Here is a 22,640-nt window from a genome sequence, read left to right as displayed (position 1 = left end):
AGCATTAGTTGTGTTATAGACTTCCCTCATCTTGTAGATTTATTAAAACAGGTATTGTTATACTGTACTTATCATATGAATGGGCCTTAAAGGAACACGCCGAACTTTTGGGACTTTAGCTTATTCACGTATCCCCTAGAGTTAGATAAGTCCATACATACCATTCTCATCTCTGTGCGTGTCGAAACTCTGTCTGCACCCACCACTAGCCTAGCTTAGCACAAATGGAGGTAAACGGCTCCATTTAGCCTACTGCTCCCAATAAGTGACAAAATAACGTCAATATTTTCCTATTTACAGTACGTGTTGTGATTTGTATACTCAGAAGGCAAAGCGCTACTTGGGCGGATTGATTAGCGCGACACCTGAAAAGCACTGTTGTTACTTCTGTCAACAAAACCAATGTGACTAGCTAGCTAGTAGCGAACATGACTGGTGGTGATCATGGCTGCTGCAAGCAAATCACTCCGCAGAAGTAGCAGTGCTTCGCCTTCTGAGGATATAGTTCCCAGAATGTATATGGTTAGAAGATGGCTGTGTCTCATGTGACCGCGTTATTGCAACTATACAAATCACAACATAGGAAAATGTTGGCGTTATTTCGTCACTTATTGGGAGCAGTAGGTAGATGGAGCTGTTTACCACCAGTATTTGTGCTAAGCTATAGGCTAGCGGTGGGTGCGTCAGACAGTTTCGGCACGCACAGAGATGAGAAGAGTATGTATGGATTTATCTAACTCTGGGGGATGCGGTGAATAAGTTAAAGTCCCCAAAAGTTGGCGTATACAGAATTTCCATTCTTGTGTGAACTTTTCCTTTAGCACTTCTATGAATCTGTTGATGCAAAAAAACACAACTAAACCTAAACACTGGAGTCTGGCCAAATAGCACATATGCCAGCATTTTGAATTGTGCAGATTTGTATCTATTACGCAGGCTGTCCTGCTTTATGTACGGTTTCCCAAGTGTAATGAATCGATATTGAACTGTTGATTTTCACAAGATGGGTTACTTCCTGACGTGCCTAAGTTCCTCAAAGGACCCTGACATCAAACAGCCACACATTTTCATGTGCTTTTTCACAACAAATTACATTTACCACAAACTTAGAGAAAATAGTTTCCATTTGACTTTTCGCAGTCCACCCCTTTGCCTCATGACGAAGCAAGGCTTTGGGAGTGTGATATCAGATGAGCTAAGAATGCGAATTTTTGCATTTGCCAGATAATTTTAACCAAAGCAGCTTCATTCAATTTATATTTTAAAAGGCAGTGTGGAATCAAACCCAAACCCAGTGTTGCTAGTGCCATGCATCCGTTTAGCTAACAATTAGCTATATTATAACAATATATTATAAATAAGACTAATATCACTAATACACTAACTTGTATAGTCTGTGTAGGTCGGATTAAATCTTGAACGTCATAAAACCTTCACCACATGTTTGTCATGATGACCGCACAATGATCCAGCTGTAGTCTGAGTGATACCAGAATCAATCTGGGAGTAATTTCAAAATTTCAGACACATTCAGACCAATAAATCCAAAGAAGGTTCATAAAGGGCCACCAAATTGTCAACAAGCCCTAGGGCCACACGCTAAGAGATTCTACTCCGCATCAGTTCATCTGTTCTTACTTTTTCATGGGGACCCAGGCGCTGAGTCAGACTTTGGCACACTGCTCATGACATCACTGTCATATTTCATACAGAAACCAAAGTGACAGAGTGAGAAGTTCATAACTTCCAATAGATGAGGTCCAGAGTCGCAGCTTTGCAGTATTTTGTTGTTACTTTGGAAATTGAAAGGGTATTTTTCACTCAAAAATGTAAATTCTGTCATAATTTTCTCTTGTTGTTCCAACCCTGTATGACTTTCTTTTTTTCTGTGGAACATAGAAGATATTTTGATGAATGTTGGTAACTACATAGTTTTGGTTCCCACTGACTACTGTTGTGTGCACAAAAAAACAACTTTTTTTGACATTTCTCAAAATATCTTTACTTTATTTTTTTATAGAAGAAAGAAAGTCATACAGGTTTGGGTTCAAATAAGGGTGAGTAAATGATAAATTTGTGGGTAAACTAGAACTTTAAACTAGTCAAAACAACACAGTACTGTTTATGATACTATAAAAGTCATTTGCAGCCTTAAGTGTTTTTCTTTAGACACCATGCATAAATAGTAAAAGTACTTGTCCACTAATGCAGGAAAAAAATATTTTTATTTGATTTGTTTTGGCTACGTTTGTATTTCGTTTCCAACCTGAATGCATGACCTTGGCTTTCCAGGTCTATTTGAAGTCAGAGAAGGTCAGCAAACTTTGCTCTCTAGAAAGTTTTTACTATACCTTGAACATGACCCATTTTCATCAGTTTGGTTTGTTAAATACGCACACTTGCTTGCACATAAAACTGGTCACGTGATATCAGATAGTTTCCACAGAATTCTTCAGTACAAACATGGGACATGAATCATCAATCAAAGACGAAGAGCTACTGCTGGTATTGTTTAAATTAGAGAGTTTCCCAACTCCGCTTTGTTTGATTATCCATGAAAGGATCTTGTCAAATGATCATATGCAGCTCCACAATGGTACAGACCAGACAAACAAAACAAAATCTGCTGTTATGTTCAAAGAGAAACTTTGCCACCATCCATAGACTATTAGTGTATGTTTACTTTGAAAGTTTGAAACTTAAATATGCTCCAAGATATGTAAGAGGACCATACTTTTCTCATCACTGTGAAAAAATTAACATCAAAACCACTTCTAATTAGCTTTGACGAATGATTCGATTTAGCAGCACAATCAGGCCCTTTTTCTTTCTGTCTGTCATTGAGGTTAATGTGATTAAGGCGGATAGACAAACAGGCGCATGGGAAAATATTGTAACGACAGAATAGTTGAGGCTACTTGTAAATGTTTGAGGTAGTGTAAACACTGCAATGCACGTAATTCACACATTGGGACAAATATTGACTAACATTAAACTCCCACACACGCTCATAGAGCCAAAGAGGAAGCTGTTGCTCTTTCCATTCTGATTACATACAGACGTAAACTTCAACCCACACATGCTTATTGACACCAGCTGAGAAGGGTTCCATATCATATATCATATATATTCAAAAAATATGGTTAGAGTGTTTCATTACTTCATTATAATACATCAGAAGGAGTTGACATGGATTTGAGCATTTATATCTGCCATTCAAAGTTTAGGACCTTTAATGACATGGAACAGCTATTAAGTGGACCTATTGTAAACACAACTTTGAACTAATGCAGCTCAGTCCGATACAGTGATGGGAACAACATGCTATGTGCTAATAGCCTGAACCTCAGAGGCATTTTTGGTTCCCAGAACAGTTCGGCATGGCTACAATCCCCTGTGGAGTTGCAAATATCTGATGTGGAAAGTGAGCTACTGAACGTCTGAATGCTGTGAAGAGGCAGAGCGTGTGGAAAGCCAGCCTCCCTCTGCGCTCAGACATGATGTATGTGATTTGTGAACATGGCCTAAAAATGAGTAGGTAATTGTTGCTGATTCAGGATATCACTCTCTGTATGCTAACTGTGTTGTAAAATATCCCAAAAAAAGAGCCTTGCACCAATGTTTTGAATTCAACACTTCCCACGCAAAAGAGTCAATTTATATATATTAAAGAACATAAGAATTAAAGGGATAGTTCACCCAAAAATGAAAATTTTACTCACCCTCAAGCCATCATGACATTGTTCTTTCAGACGAATACAATAGGAGTTATATTATTAATAGGAGTTTACAAATTAATAGGAGTATTAATAAGAGTATTGAAAATGTCCTGGCTCTTCCAAGCTTTATAATGGCATGCCATCAAAGTGCATCCATCCATCATCAAAGTGCTTCACACGGTCAATAAAGGCCTTCTGAAGTGAAGCGATGCTCTGTGTAAGAAAAATATCCATATTTCAAACTTTATCGACTAAAATAACGAACTTCTGGCAGATGGCCGTACGCAACGATTTATGGTTCAAGGCTGCATTTATTTGATCAAAAATACATTAAAAAATACATTAAAATCTGTTTTGGTTTTTATCATTTAAAAATCATTTTTTACTTTTTTATCATCTAAAAAAGTAATTTATTCCTGTGATGGCAAAGCTGAATTTTCAACATCATTGTCACATGATCCTTCTGAAATCATTCTAATATGCTGATTTGCTGCTCAAGAAACATTTCTTATTATTAGTGGTGCTTACTATTTTTGTGGAAACCGTGACATTTTTTCAGGATTCTTTGAATAATAGAAAGTTCAAATGTAAAGCATTATTTAAAGCAGAAATCTTTGGCAACATTATAATTTTGATGCGTCACTGATGAATAAATGTATTAATTTCTTTAAAAAACATCAAAATCTTACTGAACTCAAACAAGTATTGTGCATTTTTTGCAATATCCTATAAAATCATTATAAGGGCAGTGTGCCATATATGAACAGCTTATATTATAATTAGCAGCAAAGCCCAAGTTTTGTTATTACAGCTAACAAATTTAAACACTAACAAATCCTTGTCCTTTGACCCTTTGATACTGCTGTCTCTATATACATAAACATTGGGAATTATATTTTTTTTAAAAATCAAAGCATGAGTGAAATGGAGGTGGGAACAATCTAGGTATACAAATCAATGTGTGGCTGAATACAAAGTGTGTTGCACATGAATGGAAAGAATATAGCAAATTAAACAATAAAGTGACATCAGAAAGATGACAAATACCTTTTTGTGAAATTGTGAATTATTTGGAATTAGAATAACACTCCTATTGAGGTAAAAAAAATAGCCTTTTAAATTTGTTGCTCCATCCAAACTGGCATTCCTAGGTCTTTTACACACTTCAGACATTAAGGTGAAAAGATCATACACTGTCTGAAACAGTATCTAGTTCACCTCTCTGAAGGTCAGATTCCAAATTCCTCCTGAAGCAGAGCTCACCCCCTCCCTGCAATGCAATATTTCAAGCAGAGAGGCAGACAACAACCCATAAACTGGGTGCAAGGGCATCGATATTACATGACATGCACAAATAAAGACCTTTTATACCCTGTAACATTGGGATTTGTTGACTTTTATATCTATGAACCAATTCAACATGGTTCCACGGATTAGACTTTAACCTGTTGTAACAAAGAGAAAAGTGTTTTAATTACAAATTGATGATGCCCAAGTAATGAATTGATACATATCTGATATTTGAGAACATTGGCAAAAATGAAATCAGGTAAAATAAACAAATAAATAAATAAACAAACAAACGAATGAACAAACAAAACGAACGAACGAATGCATACATACATACAGAGTACATACACACACTCTAAAAATGCTGGGTTATTTCAACCCAAATTTGGATCAAATATCGACAATCCCAGTAACATTTTAAATGACATTTTTAACCCAAAGTTTGTGTTTGTCCATATTTTACCCAAAACTGGGTTAAACAAACCAGCATTTTTTAGAGTGTAAAAACATACATATAATAAACAATCTATATAATTCCTTATCTGGAAGAAATTTGCTATATTTTTCATTATTATTTATTACTCAAAAAGACAAATCAATATTTTCCCCACATCTTCAGCATTTTCAGACTTAAATGGCACAAACATCTAAAGGAATAAAATATTGAATTTTAGAAACTTTTTTTATTATTATTGCAAATGATTAAATCTCACAGTAAATTGTGTGCATAATTTGTGCTGGAATTTTGTTGATCTTCTCTTCGCACACATACTTGGCTCAAATGTAATGAAATGCTTGTCTGTCTCTTTATCTTCAGAACTTGGACAAGAGATCTGACACAAATGACACAGGCCACAGCAAAATAAATAAATATGTGCTTTTTCTAACCACCATATCTTTGTGATGAAACTGAAACCTCTCTAATAGTGAAGGTGTGATGAAGCATCTACATAAAGATGAAACAAAGAGGTCAACTTGGAAAATATAAACACCGACTCAAATGCTTTGCCAGGAACAACACTGTCATCAAAAGAGATTCCAGAGACGGTAGGAAAGATCAACATGGCAAATCAGCAATGTTTAGATCTTGCTTATCCTTCACCACACCAGAATTCTCACCAGTAGGAAAACTCCCCAGAGATGCCACTAATGTGTATTGTTTTATAGTGTAGGGATCAAGGACACATATTAAGGCACAGTCTTCCATATACTCTCTTCCTGGAAGCTCAGTCTTCTTAATGAGCTGGCTTTGGTAAAAAGAAGACACGTCGCTTGCAGATTTTGCTCTTTTAAGTGCTGCTTTGGAATAACATCAATCCACGAGCACATCCTCATCGTCTTCGTTCTCAACGTGCCACAGGGTTGGGGAGACTCCATTACAAAGAGTTCCAGCCGGTATCTTGGAGGATCTCAGTTACCCAATTGCGCAAATTCTCATTTTAAAAACTGTCCCACCAGCTGGAGGCAACAAAATATGAAGTAAACAGGATGACTAATGGACAAATGTTTCTGAAGAATGAAATAAATATATAGACGAATCCGACGAGCGTTCTTGTGTAGGCTGCCATCTTGTGGCGACGCCATTACTGAGCTGTTACACCGGCATAGACATATGCACCAGTATGTAAACAAACCTCGGAGATAAGGTGATAATGCACCCTTGATGACAGCTACAGCCAGGCAGGCAGACTTGTTGGGTTGATGATGTTAGACATTGGCCTCCAGTCACAGATGAAGGTACAAACGATCTTACAGATTATTTATGAAAATAGCTTGGCAAGCAAGCTAGGCTAACGTTTGCTACCGAGGAAACTAAAAAAAGATCTGTCCATTTGGCAACAATAAATAAATAAATAAATGAAATCAAATAAACAATTTCATGTTTTTCATTTGTGTCCATTATTTATCTCATTTTTACATTGCAACGGGCATGGATAAGGTAACGTTACAGCTAGAAAGTATACATAATATCGACCAACTACTGTTTTTAAACCATGGAAAGAAGTCAATATAACAGCAGGAGAACAATTATGGGTAACACTTTAGAATACAGTTCCTTCGTTAATGAATAACTACACAAGAACTAATGAGTAACACAATATTAACAATCTAGTAACTATTATTAACTAACAAGAAACTCTGATTAACGAGTAAGTAATAGAGCATAGACGAAAGTGGTAGTTCACTATTAACTAATCAATAACTACTACTTTTTTAATACTTCCCAGAGAACTACTGAAAAAGTTTATTAACAATCTAGTAACTACTATTGACTAAAAGAAATTCTTATTAACGAATTAGTAAGTAATAGCTCACAGATGAAAGTGTTACTAGATACTTCTGTGGGAATTACTAATTATTTGGATCCGTATTATAAAGTGAAGATCATTGGAACTAACTAGTAATTACTCAAGTGTTACTAAAGACATTTTCTAAAAGTTACTAAAGTTCACCAAAAATCTCAAACGGTTGCACAAATCATGACTAGATCATGTAGTAACACTTGAGTAATTACTAGTTAGTTCCAATGATCTTCACTTTATAATACGGATCCAAATAATTAGTAAGTAATAGCTCACAGATGAAAGTGTTACTTGATACTTCTGTGGGAATTACTAATTATTTGGATCCGTATTATAAAGTGAAGATCATTGGAACTAACTAGTAATTACTGAAGTGTTACTACATGATCTAGTCATGATTTGTGCAAACGTTTGAGATTTTTGGTGAACTTTAGTAACTTTTAGAAAATGTCTTTAGTAACACTTGAGTAATTACTAGTTAGTTCCAATGATCTTCACTTTATAATACGAATCCAAATAATTAGTAATTCCCACTGAAGTATCTAGTAACACTTTCATCTGTGAGCTATTACTTACTAATTTGTTAATAAGAATTTCTTTTAGTTAATAGTAGTTACTAGATTGTTAATAAACTTTTTCAGTAGTTCTCTGGGAAGTATTAAAAAAATAGTAGTTATTGATTACTTAATAGTGAACTACCACTTTCGTCTGTGCGCTATTACTTACTAGTTCGTTAATCAGAGTTTCTTGTTAGTTAATAATAGTTACTAGATTGTTAATATTGTGTTACTCATTAGTTCTTGTGTAGTTATTCATTAATGAAGGAACCGTATTCTAAAGTGTTACCCAATTATGTCACATAACGTTACATTCAGCTCAGGAAAGCCATTTAATGACCATAGCATGTAAATTGAATAGAAAAAATAACAAGAGAGGAGATTTTGCTGATCACTATATCACACATTTATTATATTTTTTTACTTATGTCATTAAATAATTGTTATTATACGCGAATGTCCACGTCTTGTACTCGCCTAGGAAATCTGTGTAAACCGTACGGCACCAGACAGGGGCAGTCGACCCGGGGTATTCACAATGTTTTCTCTTCAAAATTGAAATTTTACTGCCACCATTAAAACAATTTATAACGGAAACTGTTTACCCACTCGACATTATACAAGGGCTAACGTTGTAACGTTAGTGACAGTCGTAAATCGCGGGCTGTTTATTCCAGTGGACGCAAGTTGCAACTAAAACAATAGAAGGCAATGGCGCAACGCTACCCAGCAACAGCTCAGTAATGGCGCCCGCTTACTTCCGGTAGTTTCGCCGGATTCGTCTATATAAACATGCTACTTAAATATAACTATTTATTAAAGTTTTTTTTCAATGATTTTTTTCAATAAGTCACCCTAAACCCCTGCCTTTTTTGTTTGATAAGGCACTAAGCATTGGAGCTTATTGAGCTTTTTCGCTTAGACTGGCCAGGTTTCCCTGCACAATACCTCTCTCTGTTGGCCACCGTGCTCAAAAAACATCCCTGTAAATTCCATCCATGTCCAGTAGATATGCATTGGGGCCCATCTTGTGTTGTTGTATATTTCCCTTTCATTTTCTTTCTGCATGACACAGGCCCACAGATAAACAATTGACCTTTTTCACTAATAAATTAACATTTAAGCATATCACCTTCACTGCCTGCCGGGGTGGGTCAATTGGACTCGATGAGTGAATCTTAGAACAGAGGGCCCCATGGTAATAAAACCTGGTGTCTGATTTTGCACTGTTAGGCGATGTTATTTTAGCCGGTGTTTGACTTTTGTGGCTGAGGCTAGACTTGTTCGTTTAGGTTCCTGCCCTTCTGCCAATGTTGTTAGCCACATTCAGAGCCACCCAACATATTAGTATATATATACCATATATACCATATAACTTATAACATATGACTCTTTGCTTCTTAGTTTTTGAAAATAACATAGCAGAGTGTCCCCCACCTGAAGTTTTTTTGTTTTGTTTAGAGGAGCATCTGATTCCACTCTGAGGTGGAAACGTTTGAGCTTTGGCTTCAAATTAATCTTGCTCTTTTGATTGAGCAGCATGGAAATGTGTTTGACTTGCTAAATGAAGAGGTTCACCAGCGCATAAAGTAGCATGATGATTTTGAAAGTGTGCTTCTATTGAGTCCACGGTTATATAACAGAAAAATTAGCTTGTGGTTTCGCTCAGCCGCAGCTTTCAAAGGGCACCACAGTTAACAAGGCTCAAGAGAGGATCATACCCTTAATGTCTGTCTACCTTTTGAAAAATAAATATAAAATCAAGTACACATAAATGGCTTAAAAATTATATAAAAAAACAACCCTTGGAAAAAAACAAAAAAACTGCAGTATATTATCCTAACTCATACACTCAGAAAAAAGGATTCTTTGGGGTATATGAAGCATAGGGTCCTTTACTCAACTCCAAAGAACCTTTATGCTAAAAAAGGTTCTATAATGACAAGAAAGAACACTTTTGGCACAAAGGTTCTTTATAGGCTATTATTCATTCATATATTACATTATTCTGCAACATTTAGTTGTTGTAATTAAATTATTGTTTATTAAACTGTTGTAGTAACTTAATATCACCATTTTAATCATGTTGATTTTTGGAGGAGAAAAACTGAAACGGCACTCTTCGTGTGATATTGATTACATAAAATTATATGAATATATACATTTTCTAACCCCCATATCTTGAATTTTGTGAACATTCACATGCACTCATAAATACATTTTAGGGAAACATTTAATCCGGAAAGGACAAAACAAATGATAATGAATGAATCCAAAAGGTTCCATATAGAACCTTTTTCCTGGTTACAAAGAACCCTGAAGTGTTCTGTATAGAACCTTTTAGGGGTTCCAAATACATACTGTAGCGCTGATAGAACCTTATAAGGTTCTAAATAGAACCTTTTCTTCTAAGAGTGTATGTTTTCAAAGTGGGGCCCAGGGAAATTAAATGAAAATAAAATAAAAAATGAAATGACAAGAATTGACATAAAAATAATTGAAAAGAAAAGTAAAGAAATGAAAAGAAAATGAAATGTCATGAAAGTGCATGTCTTCAGTTCAGCTGAGCTGTGTTCAGTACCGCAAGAGTTTAGGCCTTGTGAACAGTGTCATTAATCTGTGTGAGGAATGACAGCAAGTAATGTATGAGCAAACATTTAGAGCATGACCTCTGACAAAACAGGTTGAAGTGCTTCCTTTTTCGGAACTCACACTAAGGTACAGAATTTTTGTACTTAAATATGGCTCACAAGGTGTAAATCTTTGCAGTACTGAACACTCTGCAGTGCAGACGAGCACTCTTAGGTCATATTGCAGTTCTCAGTGGAGTTTAAGGGATCGTTCATTCAAAAATAAAATTTCTGTCATAATCTACTCACCCTTAAGTTGTTCCAAACCTTTATGAGTTTATTTCTTCTGCTGAACGCAAAAGAAGATATTTGAATAATATGTTTAATCAAACAGTTGATGGACTCCATTGACAATTGTTTGTTTTGTTTTTTTTTTACATGTGAAAACACAACACACATATGCCACTTATGCAGCACAGGAAACCGTTGGGATTGCATGAGAAGGAAACCAGTGCTTTTATAGTGTACCCCCCATCAGCACCACAAGAAGGTAAAGAATGTGTAAGCAACAAGACGTAATAAAATGTAGGGGCAAAAACAAGGCAATTCTTTGTACTCACAGCGTACCTAACAGTGTTCTCTCTACAAGGCGTGGTATGGTCCTGAAAAGGTGTTACTAAAGTGTTTGACATGAAACCCTAAAAACATCACCACCATGGTGGGGCTGAGAGCCGTTGAAAGGTTCCCGGTCCAATCAGTTCAACTGCGGCATTAACACCTCATTGAGCTGCCAGAGGGAGTGTCTGACACCCAACAGGACAGAACAGCGTGAAAGCACACACCGCACATAAACATCATCTGTAGTTAATAAAAAAAAAAAAAAACTGCTTATTGGCTCTATGCATTTTTAAGATTCCCACAATGGAAGTCATAACCATGGCAAGACATAGTGATATACTGAAAAGGCCAATGGGTGATTATGTAAGTGTTCCCTGTGCAGGAAAAGGTCAGGAAAAACGTGCTAACTGTTCTGAGCATTCAGGACTATTCCCCCTGTCTCCAGCATCTTCCTTTCCTCTGTGTGTCCATTAAGATCATCCGTTGGACTCCACTACCCTGCTTACCATATCACTGCACCTTTATATTATCAATAAATCTCTATTCACCATCCATCTTCCTCTCCTGTGTTTGCATATCCATAACAGAAACAATGTCACATTGTGATATATAAAGTCACAATTGTGACATTACGTTACAATTATGACAGTCACAATAACGAGGAAAAGTTGAAATTGCGAAATATAGTCACATAGTGAGATCACAATTGGGAGACGTTAAATACATTTGCAATTGTGAGATATGAAGTCAAGATTACTTTTTAATTTCTTCATTCTGTGGCTTAAGTTGTGGCATTCTGTGGCTTCCAAGTTGCTTCGAGATCATCAGATTTATTTTTTAATAGAGGGAGGATGTTTTAATGGCCCGTTCTCCGACTATTTTGACACAGACAGTGATTCTTCAGCGAGGCTTTAGTGCGCTTACCTCAGTTCTTTCAGTGTAAGCTGGAAGTCTTTGAGGCTGTTTCCTGGTGTGTGAGATGCTGAATTGCAGCCAGTTCTTACTAAGGGAGTAATGCAACTGTGTATCCTCCCTGCTCCTTAAGGTCTCCAAACTGTCAAGGAAAACCTCCGACAGAGGGGTCTAATGGAAAGATCATATTTTTAGCTTACTACATTTTTATTTAATTTTTAATTTTTATATAAATATTAATAACTCAAAGGGCTTGTAAACATTTTGTTAAGTCCCATAAATCCATTTTTATGTTGCATTTTGTAGTTCTGGTTTATGGTGTTTCTAAGTGCCTGCTTTTCAGGACAGTAATAAAGCTTTCAAGAGCCAATGTTTTATATTAATACTGTTGTGCTGTTGCTATGTTTTAATGCACAGGAAACGGGGGTGAAATTAGCCACGACAAGGAGATGCTTTTACAAGTTTTACTGAAGTTCTTCGGACACTGATATACAGTAAGTTACAGTTCACAGCGCACTCACCAACAGTGTTACATTCATGAGCACAGAATTATATCAGGTTGCTGCACTCTTGCTCCGGAACTTGACGGCAGTTTTTCTGACGTGCGATGAGCATGCAAGCGACTTCCAAGAACAACAACTAACGTTAACAACGTAACTTCATGCTCTATACAAAGGAGTGCGTTTCTGAACAACCAATGAGCTACAAGAACACAGTAGGCAGTTAAGGGATTTAAAGGGCCAGATTACAACATTCAACAATACAATGTTTGGAAGTCCCGCTTGGCATCAGCCAGACAGGTCAGGGTGACTGGCACTTCTTTTGCTCTGGCACGGTCTGTAGGAGTATGAGACCGTTCAAAGCTGCAGCCAGGCACAAAGGGGAGACTTGTTCCCCTCAACTCACTGACCTGAGATCAAATATGAAGCTCACACAAACTGCAGGGGAGAGTGAAATCAAAGAAATAATTCTGCCACCTTCGCAAAATCTTGCATCGGTGAACGTTTGGGTCAGATGTCACCACTGAGAGAGACCTTGGCCAGCAGTAAAGCTGCACTCTTGACAAATCCTCTAAAGAAGTCTGTAGCCGTTGGAAGACAAACAAGAAACTCATTTTGTATGTTACATATTCCTGGTTTAAATGGCCTACATGTAGCCAATAAATCTACATGCACCCTAGCGGCAGCAAAAAATATTTTGCAGCCAGTGTGGCCTAGCAACTCTCCGTTGGCTTTCAAAGTGGAAAAAACAAACTCTGGTCAGGCCAATCACATCGTGTATAGAGTTAGTGGGCGATTTGTGACGGTTCGGCGCCGCGATTTCCATTGGTGATTTCCCTGCTGCTTGAAAACAAACAAGGTGGTGCTGGCGAACAGCGGTCTATAGAATTGGCTTTGGCCACGCCACGACTCTGGAGGACTTGGAGTTAAGAGAACGCCACTTAAGTCATTCTTAAAAAAGGAAGATGTGTTTTGGTTCGTAGTATTCGAGTTTTCCTATGCCCATTGGATTTAATTCACCCTCATGCCATCTCAGATGTGTGTTAGTTTTATTCTTCAGTGGAACACACATGGAGATTTTAGAAAAATAATCTATCTCTGTGAGTCTATATAATGCAAGTGGATAGTCGATGCTTCAAAAACCACGAAAAAAACGCAATGGTAATCCATACGACCTTAGTTGACGAATTATCTGGGATGACATGAAGATGATTCATGTTTATTAATGATTAAATGATTATTCAATTATTTTGGGTGTACTACTACTTAATTTTATTGACTAATTGGTTGTCATGTAGCATGATTTTAATTTTGCTGCACTTCTCCTCATGCTTTCAATGGTCTACCAGACAAGCCAAGCTTAAGACACTTAAAAAGGACCAAATGAGGCATGCAGGAAGAAGGGGGACTGGAGAGAATCATGTATTCGCCCATCCATCTATCCATCTCACCCAGCGCACACATTAATCCGGCACATTAGACTGTCAGCTTGAATACATTGACTATTGCATGTGTCAACAGGGATCTGCTTGTCTTGCCCACGGAGCAGGTGAGGGATACATGACCTGACACTCGCACAGAGACTCGTCTGAATGCCTGGAGAAAGGGAAGAGTGGGAGTCAACAAACTTACACGAGGTCTATGGCGAGGTCACAGATTAAAGAGGCACCCACTGGCCTCAAACTGGAGTAAAACTGAAAGTATGTGTGATATGAGGGTCCAAGCTGTTTCAACAGAACAAGATCAGGTGTTGAAATTAATTCGTTTGGGACAGGCCGCCTTTGCTGGAATGCAGCGTTTGCGTGTTTAACTTAAGCCCGGGATTTCACGTCTCTTTAGATTTCTCTTCAAATAACAAAACAAAATAATTATTTGAGAATGATTCTCTTCGTAACAATTCGCCTTTGGCTAAGCCACTCCTTAGAATGTAGATTGACCAATCGCAGCGCAGGCAAGAACGAGCTCCCACAGAGGTCCGACCCTTTTTCACAGCGCTCCATTGACTTTCAACACAGCCGTCTCATATTTTTGGTCTCGGCAGGCTATTACAGTCGTAGTTTTATCAAAAATATGGTTAAACGTTGTGCCTGGGGTATATGTAACACAGATACGCGTTTCCCAGTGAGGTTGGAGGGGGTGTCCGTTTTTTCCCTTCCCAAAACCGAGTGTCGTCTTTGGATTAAACTGTATGGACGTCCTTAGTCAGCTAAACCCCTCAAAGATCAACAAGCACATCTTTTTTGCTTCTAACCTTACTGTGAAGTTATACTAGTTGGACCGTTTTATAATGTTTTAGGTTATGATTTCGGTTCTCATAGCGTATTTCGGCTGATACACTACGTTGCTAATAAACAACGTTATACTCGTGTAGTCCGTTTGCTTTGTAATAATGATTATAGAAGTGAATAGAGACCTACCCAGCTTTGCATGAACAGTGTTGCTCCCTGATATTGTTAGTCCCAGCCTCCGTCTCGATTAGTAGGAAATGCGGTGGTTCATGTTTTGACTGACTGGTAACGTTATGCTTTTGCCTCTATTTGGATGCCTTGTTGTTTCTTGCGTTTCATATGTCTTGAATATAGCCTTCAAAAGCATAGGTCCCTTTTGCCTACTTCTATCAGACACTTTATTTGCTGCTTTGATAACATTTCAGCAGGAAGAGCTGTCACAGCATAAGCCATGCTGATACCAAACCAGAGCCCAGATGAAGTTTGACGGAAGTAGCAACAGTAACTAAGGGGGGCGGGGCTTAGCCAAAGGTGAATTCAAAGGCTGAGAAAGTGAAAACAAGGCCGTAACGAACAATGCACAGAACAATCACAATGTCTACACACCATCTAAGGATTTGGAAGAGCTGAAAAAAAGCCTGGCATGTTCTCAAAAAGACATCTGACTGATAGTGTTTTATACACGTTAGGTTTTGATTCGTATGATGTAAACTTTTCAGGCTATTGTAGGTTTGTGCAGAACTACAATCTGGAAAGATGTGAATTATACACACAGACACTTTCTTGGCAGTGCAACCAATTGAAACAGTTATACCTATATCGTTTATAGTCGGCAGAGGGGTTCTCCTTGACTTCATGTAGGATTATATGAAGACATTAGCGGGTCGCTGAACAGTGTGTACCTGTATACAAATTTCGATCTTAAGGTCATTATCATTGCCACTGGGAAAAATTTCTGGAATGTTTTCTGCCCTCTGGCCCATGAGGCCAGATTACTGCAGCCCTAAAGTGATGTTCTACATTCCCCCAACAGATCCTGTGAGCTTTTGAAGAAAAACTTCAAAAAGTGGAGAAACATTCCTTACTTGTTATTGACTTCAATTAGATGAGAAGACTTCTCCTGTCTATTGGTCCTTAGCACGCATCTGGAGGAGAAACAGGGGCACTCACTGTCTCCAGGATTGTCGGGCCAGTGCTATGAAAACAAACCGGCTGCAGCGCAGCTGTCACATAAGAATGAACAAATATTAAAGATTGAGACCAAAATCCGGATAACAATCTAAAAATAAAACTCCTTGACCAATTTCCCACACCAATCACTAGAATAATCTTAACCACAGCCCTCTGTCTGCAATCCTTTAACTCTGTCTGGCTTCAACCAAAAATGCTCTGTTTTTGCTTGTGTTACCATTAAAGAAATATTTCAACCAAAAATAAAAATTCTGCCATGCCGTTACGACTATGTTGCCATTTTTTTTTCCTGTGGAACAGAAAAGAAGAACATTTTGAACAATGTTAAGGTTTAATACAGTACAGAACAACACTAAGTAAAAATTTGCAGTAAACTGTAAGAAAGAATCAGATTTTTCTGTAAAAAAAAGTCATTCGCTCAGGAGTTGGACTACACTGGTCACACTGTTTGGTTTTGATTTACTAAAAAGAATCGTCTCAAGATTAATTCGTTCAGGAATCAGACTACAATGGCTGTGTGTGTTTTAATTCACTAAAAACAACCATAACCTAGGATTCATTCTCTAAGGAACTAGACTACACTGGTCACACAACATGATTTTGATTTATTAAAAACTATTAGTTCATACAGTAGGAGTCATTTGTTTGGAAATCATACTGGTTGCACATGTTTTTGATTAACTAAAAAAAAAAAAAGCGGTCTAATTAGAGTCATTCATTCAGAAATCAGACTACACTGCATCCAAAATTGCATACTTTCATGATATGAAGAGTTCAGATGCAAAAGCCTCTAAATGCCATTTGAAATTTTCTTCTAAAATGATCATTTTTATCAAGCTTATATATTCAAGTTCAGTAATTTCACTTAAATGACAATTAATAGGTAATCCTCATTGCAATTTAACTGAAATTACTGAACTTAAATATACAAGCTTGATAAAAATGATCATTCTAGAAGAAAATTTCAAATGGCACTTAGAGGCTTTTGCATCTGAACTCTTCATATATATTGTAGGCAAAAAACAGAATGTGACAAAATTAGTATATTCAAATTCACAGTACTCATAAAAGAGTAGGTAAAAAGTGCCCAGATGACCAATTACTTCCTGCGAGATTCTAAAGTGTGCATATGATGGACACTTTACAATCCCATGAGGCGATAGGAGAGGATTTGTGAATGGCAGTGAAGCGATGCAACTGACACTGGTGGGTCACATGACAGCATGGCGGATTTAATATATCCAAATAATATCCTTAATATATATAACATTTTTTAGCGGCCTTTAAGTAATTACTTATTCAAAATAAGTACATACTCAAGAAAGGATGCAGCCTTTATGAATCGCTAAATCATTTTCTCAACAGTTTCAATCAGAATCTCATTTGTCAGGAAGATTACACTGGTTCTTCTGTGTGTGTTTGATTCACTAAAAATAGCCACCCAAGAGTCATTAACTTGGAAATTGGACTAAACTGGTCACACTCACACTGCTTTATTCACTAAAAAAGGACCAGCTCATTCAAATCATTTTATGTGTAATCAGACTTCACCGGTCGTTCATCATTCAGGACTGGTTTAGAAAAGGCAGACTTTATCTTTTTTCCTGGCTTGATACTTACAGTGCCTCTGGGAAGAGAAAACATGACTTTTTGGAGCACTGTTTTTCCACAGGGCCAAGAGTCTTTTGATAGATGTGTTTGCATAACTAGGCTGTCTGTGGTGTTAGAGAGTCTCAAAAATCAGGCCAGCCAAGGAAAGTAACACAGCTGCAACGGCTGGCCCCCTTGCTTTACATTAGACCTTAGGCTATCACAAAGATACCTTTATGATGAGAGCCACTGAGTTCAGTGGAAGGAGAGAGCACACACACACACACACACACACACACACACACACACACACACACACACACACACACACACACACACACACACACACACACACACACACACACACACACACACACACACACACACACCCTGAGAACACAACATGTCAGAGCACAAGGAGAGAGGTAAGTATGTTCAAATAGAGATGTGAAAGTGCAAAAGGTTGAAATGCTATTTAGGTACTGCACATTTGCTATTTGGGAACTATTTGGTACAAATATACACATTTCAGTTAAAAATAGAAAAAAAAAACCCTCAAAACACAGTGCCACAGAACCAGGAGGAGCCCAAACCTCTCAAAGAGAAGTAAAAAACAACAACATTTGTTTGTAATGGATCAAAAACAGCACTGGGAAACAACATCAAATGGACTAAAATCCATCTCATAATCACTAAAGTAGCCACAAGGGTCATGTAAACATTTTCAATCAGTCTCAGACAGAGAAAATAGTTTTATAGATGGAGTATTCTTTCCTGGAATAAGTGTGTTTTCATTCACTGAAATATTACAATGCACACGCAAGAATACCACCAAGCTAATTTCTCTATTTTGAAAAGAACAACCTCAATCAATTTTATTGCATTTTTGAATTTCTTTCTACACTTTAGGCATCATGAGAATGATCAGATGTGGCCCAGGCTTTCTCTAGAGGTTTAGGCGGTTGATATTGATATCATCCAACAATCTAGTGGCCCCTGGCGCAATATCAGCAGTCTGCCACCATCCAAAGTCTTTAGAAAGAACAATGAAGCAGAGACTTCTGCAGGTCAAATCTCAGAGATTTCATTTCATTGTCATCCCAGTCACTTGTATTTAGTCATATGTATACCAACCATTTCTTTGTCCCACCTGCTGAAGTGCCTTTCAGTGACATTAAATACTTTCAGCAAAGATAGAGCTGTCTGTCAGAGATTGGCTTTGGGGTATTTCCTGTAAAACGGTCTTAAGTTTAAAACGCTGAAGTCTAGATGACGGCAATAAATCATCAAGTGTACATTTGGTCTGAACTATTTTTAAGCCAAATGAGGCATTTTAAAATATCATACGTGTATTTTAGAGCTGCAAGATTAACCGTTAAAAGATCGCGATCTCGATTCAAACATTTACACAATCTTATTCCTAAGTGACAACGATTTGCCTGTTTCTATTAAACCTTTGACAAAATTACTTTTAAAAAAAGCAGTTGTCATTTATAGCTATGAAATCTGATCCATCAAGTAATGAAACAAGTGAATTATAGAGTGGTGCAGGTATGACATCACTTTGTAGGCCAAAACGTAGGAGGGAGTAAGTATTTTTGGATTTAAGGTTCCATCATACAAAAGTCAACAGGTTTCTGCAATGGGATTTTGGCTTAATGGCTGAAATAGGTCATTATAAATAGGAAATTGGAAATGTCTTGAGCTTGGTAAACACAAGCTCAAGACACTTTCGTGTTTTATTCTACAACATAAAATACATCAGTTTTACCGCACTTGTGAAACGGTAACGTGTCTTAAATGGGACTAAAGAGGCTGTCGATGAGCTAGGTCAGCTCAGTTCACTTTAACAGCATCGTTATGGTTATAATCGTGCACTTACAAACTATTCTAACTCAAACTTTCTGGGAAAATATTTTTAGATACACACAAAAGTTGTCAGAAGCTTAGTGATGGCTTTCTGGCCACTGCATTTACTCTTTAAAATTCATAAAAGACGTATTCATCTGTGAAAATGATCTTGATGAACGAAACGTGCAAGTATGATAAACTTTTGGATTATCGCAAAAAATAAGCTTTGTGATCGACAACAGCAACAGATTGGGTTTTTCTTGAGGGAAACAGTGTGATGTTAACTGTCAAATCTACATTTCTTCCCCTCAACCCCCATGCGAAGATCACCAAAAACTCACCCAAGAATCTAAATGGTTTAATGTGAATGATTATCATCGAGTTTTATAAACGGCGTCTCATTTCCAAATAAGTAAAACAATAGGTAATAAGGTTTTTAAGAGTTAAGGGATAACTGGCACACAAAGGAATGCGGTCTCTAGACAAACGTTCTCCTACCCCCAAAAGGTGTAACCTCTGAATGCAAATATCCATTGTTAGCCTATTTATATCTTAAGCTCATATAGAACAGCTTAAAATTAGGTTTACTCACAAATACTTGAAATACATGCATAAAAACATGGAAGACAACCTATAGGCTATATCACACTTCTAGAGATACGCATATTTCAGTGAACAATTCTCGTTGTGTTCATGCTGCACATGGTAAAAGCCACCCAAACAGTCATTTGAACTAGACCATCAGGGAGATATACTGAGCAGCCAAAGAAATACACCATGTTAAATTTAACTTATCAAGCGTCTGTTGGAGTACTTGGTCTTCTTAGATAGCAGTTACTGCAGTCATTTACACAATTGAGTTTGATGCCCAGAGGGAGAGTGATGTCAGTGATTTCCCTGTTAATCGGCAGCCATGAGGTCTGCTCTCTAGAAAGTTGTCGCAGGTCTGGACCACCAGTCTAGGTGATGTCAGGGTGTATTTGAAGCATTGACCTTTGATAGCACAAAACATTAACCAAGAGTGACTGTGGCTCTTTGTATAGTAGTTTGTGCTTCTGTTTGTCTTGCTTTAAAAGCTTCTTTTCATGGTTCCGTTCTTATTGTGCTGTTAAATACAATAACCCCATTGTAAAACAGACATAAATCACAAACAAAAAATAAATCAACTTGATTTAATTTCACAAAAGGGCATTTGTTAGGTTTAAAATAAGATAAAATTTGTTAACATTAAGTAATGCAAGGTATCATGAGTTAAAAAAAATAAAATGTCATTCTTGTTTCTAAATTGGTTAAAGGTACAATATGTAAGAATTTTGTGATAAAAAATCACTTGCACAGTGTGATATATTTCCCGCAGTTGTGTACTTCAAAGTCACCAAAGATTTTTTATTTCAGAGAAATTCCAAATTTAAATAAGTGGCCATCCTGAAAAAAAAAAAATGACGCCTTTCAGTGACGCAATATCTGCGCTATCCTCTGTTTCCGTTCATACATAGCCACGTAACCACGGCAACTGCGTAGTATGTAACTTTTAGTGGCACGCAGTTCTTGTTTCTTTCAAACATAGACCATGGCAAGCAGACTCTGGGACAAACAAGGAGAAGTAAAATGAGGATCAATCAACGTGGCATTTTTGAGAGCCGAGAGCTTCACGTCCGCGACTAACTTGTACTTGACAGAGCTTCACGAGTCACGACTTGACAGCTTTATGATTAGACAGGTGAGGAAATGTACATGAAACAAATCAATGTTAAATAACGTTAGCTCAACATGATGAAATGTTAGAATATGGTCAGTATGTTATTCTAATGTTGATCTAGCTTACAGTTTCGTAAAGTAAACAAACTAATAGGTAGTAAACATTATAACGTTCAACACATTTAAATGCCGTTTAGTGTGATAGTAACGTTGGACCAAGTGAAGCAGCGCTGCGTTACCTCACAAGTTTAATTTGTCTAATAAACTGACCTGTATGAGTAATCCAGCACTTGCAGGTAGTTTGGTAGAATTAAATTTCCTTATTCCTCCATATCCGCGGGACTCGCGTGTGATATCCGTCTCTTTAGCAATTGTGACCTGCTTATACAACTGTAATGTTAAAAAACATGAATGTTTGCACTTATCCGTCATTCAGCTCATCACTGCGTCATAAACCTACGCCTTTGTTATGGTTGGAAACTGCGCTCTCTTGTGGCGAAAAAAAAACGTACATATTGTGCATTTAATGCACTTTGCTATACAAAACTATTGTTCATTATTATACATGTTTGTTTATACATTAATATGTACAACTTTAAATGTAAAAATTATTTAATGCATGTAGAAAATAACATAACCTGAATTTATATATGCTTTTTAATAAAAAAAAAAACCCAATACATTTTAAATAAACAATATATTTGTTGTTAGTTCATGATGGGTAAAGCATTAACCAATTACAGCATTAAAACTGATAAAGTTCACTGTTCACGTCATTTAAATTATGCTCTAACACAGAGATTTTGTGACTTTGAGAAAGGTCTACATGATGTCATTTCAGCTGACAAGTTAATGATGCGTTCCGTATGATGGCTTTTTTTTTCTTTCAGTGTCTGGTATTTCTTAACTATGCACATTTTGTCTCTTGTCTTCCTACAGGACTCATACATCATGACTAAATTGCTTTCTTGATGTTATTCGTGAGAATTATCCAAAATATAGTTTTGCAAACGCAGCTGTGAGACACCGCTCACAATCAATCATTTTGCAATGATCATTTTATGGTTGTTTTTTTTTTTTGTCATGTCTCACGCTCTTCTTGAAAGCTGCCAGTTTTAACAAGGGTTTAGGACGAGCTGCTGATTTATAATATGCAACGATGAATTTGATCTTCCAGATATCATCACCTGCGTCCCATGGGGAGCTGCTGCTGCACACAAGCCATTGCCTTAAAACAAAAATTGTTGGATTTTACTGTTTGCATATGTTTGTGTGTGTTTGAAGGGGGTTGACGGATCGCTGAGTAATAGAACAATAACTGCTCTGTTTGTTCTCAGCTGGACTGACGCCATGTTGTTCCTGTGGTGACCCCCTGGAACGCGAGATTTCAGGACATTCCAGGCATTCTGTTAAGGGACATGGTGAGGAGCCCAGTGGCATGGAACGGAGCCCTATTATCTTTTTCTTTTTGCAGTTTATAAGCTCATTATGTAATTGCTAGTCTACTTGCATCCCTGCTGAAAGAGATAATAGAGGTTTTGGGCCTGGACAAACCAAGACAAGATGCTTCTTGTCCTTCACTCACTCTATCAGGTTTGACTTCAGGAGAACTT

General features: G+C 37.2%; 1 long non-coding RNA gene across 4 annotated transcripts in view; it reads right to left on the bottom strand.

Annotated features, from left to right (window-relative positions):
- The window catches only part of LOC148976847 (uncharacterized), a 119,252-nt gene that overhangs the window by 2,613 nt on the left and 93,999 nt on the right, over window positions 1-22,640 (bottom strand). For 2 of the 4 annotated variants that reach the window (XR_016146033.1, XR_016146032.1), the window contains exons 3-4: window positions 15,783-15,920; window positions 11,982-12,140 (exon numbers count right to left, since the gene is read on the bottom strand). The exons of 1 other annotated variant lie outside the window; for it this stretch is intronic. This is a non-coding gene — a long non-coding RNA (uncharacterized LOC148976847). The remainder of the gene's footprint in view (window positions 1-11,981; window positions 12,141-15,782; window positions 15,921-22,640) is intronic. One more of the 4 variants, XR_016146034.1, reaches the window with a different exon arrangement.

The sequence above is a fragment of the Pimephales promelas genome, chromosome 13, assembly GCF_988280905.1.
Source record: "Pimephales promelas chromosome 13, fPimPro1.hap1.1, whole genome shotgun sequence".
NCBI lineage: Eukaryota > Metazoa > Chordata > Actinopteri > Cypriniformes > Leuciscidae > Pimephales > Pimephales promelas.
Note: the sequence above shows the minus strand (reverse complement) of the source record. Positions and strands in the feature narration are given on the sequence as shown.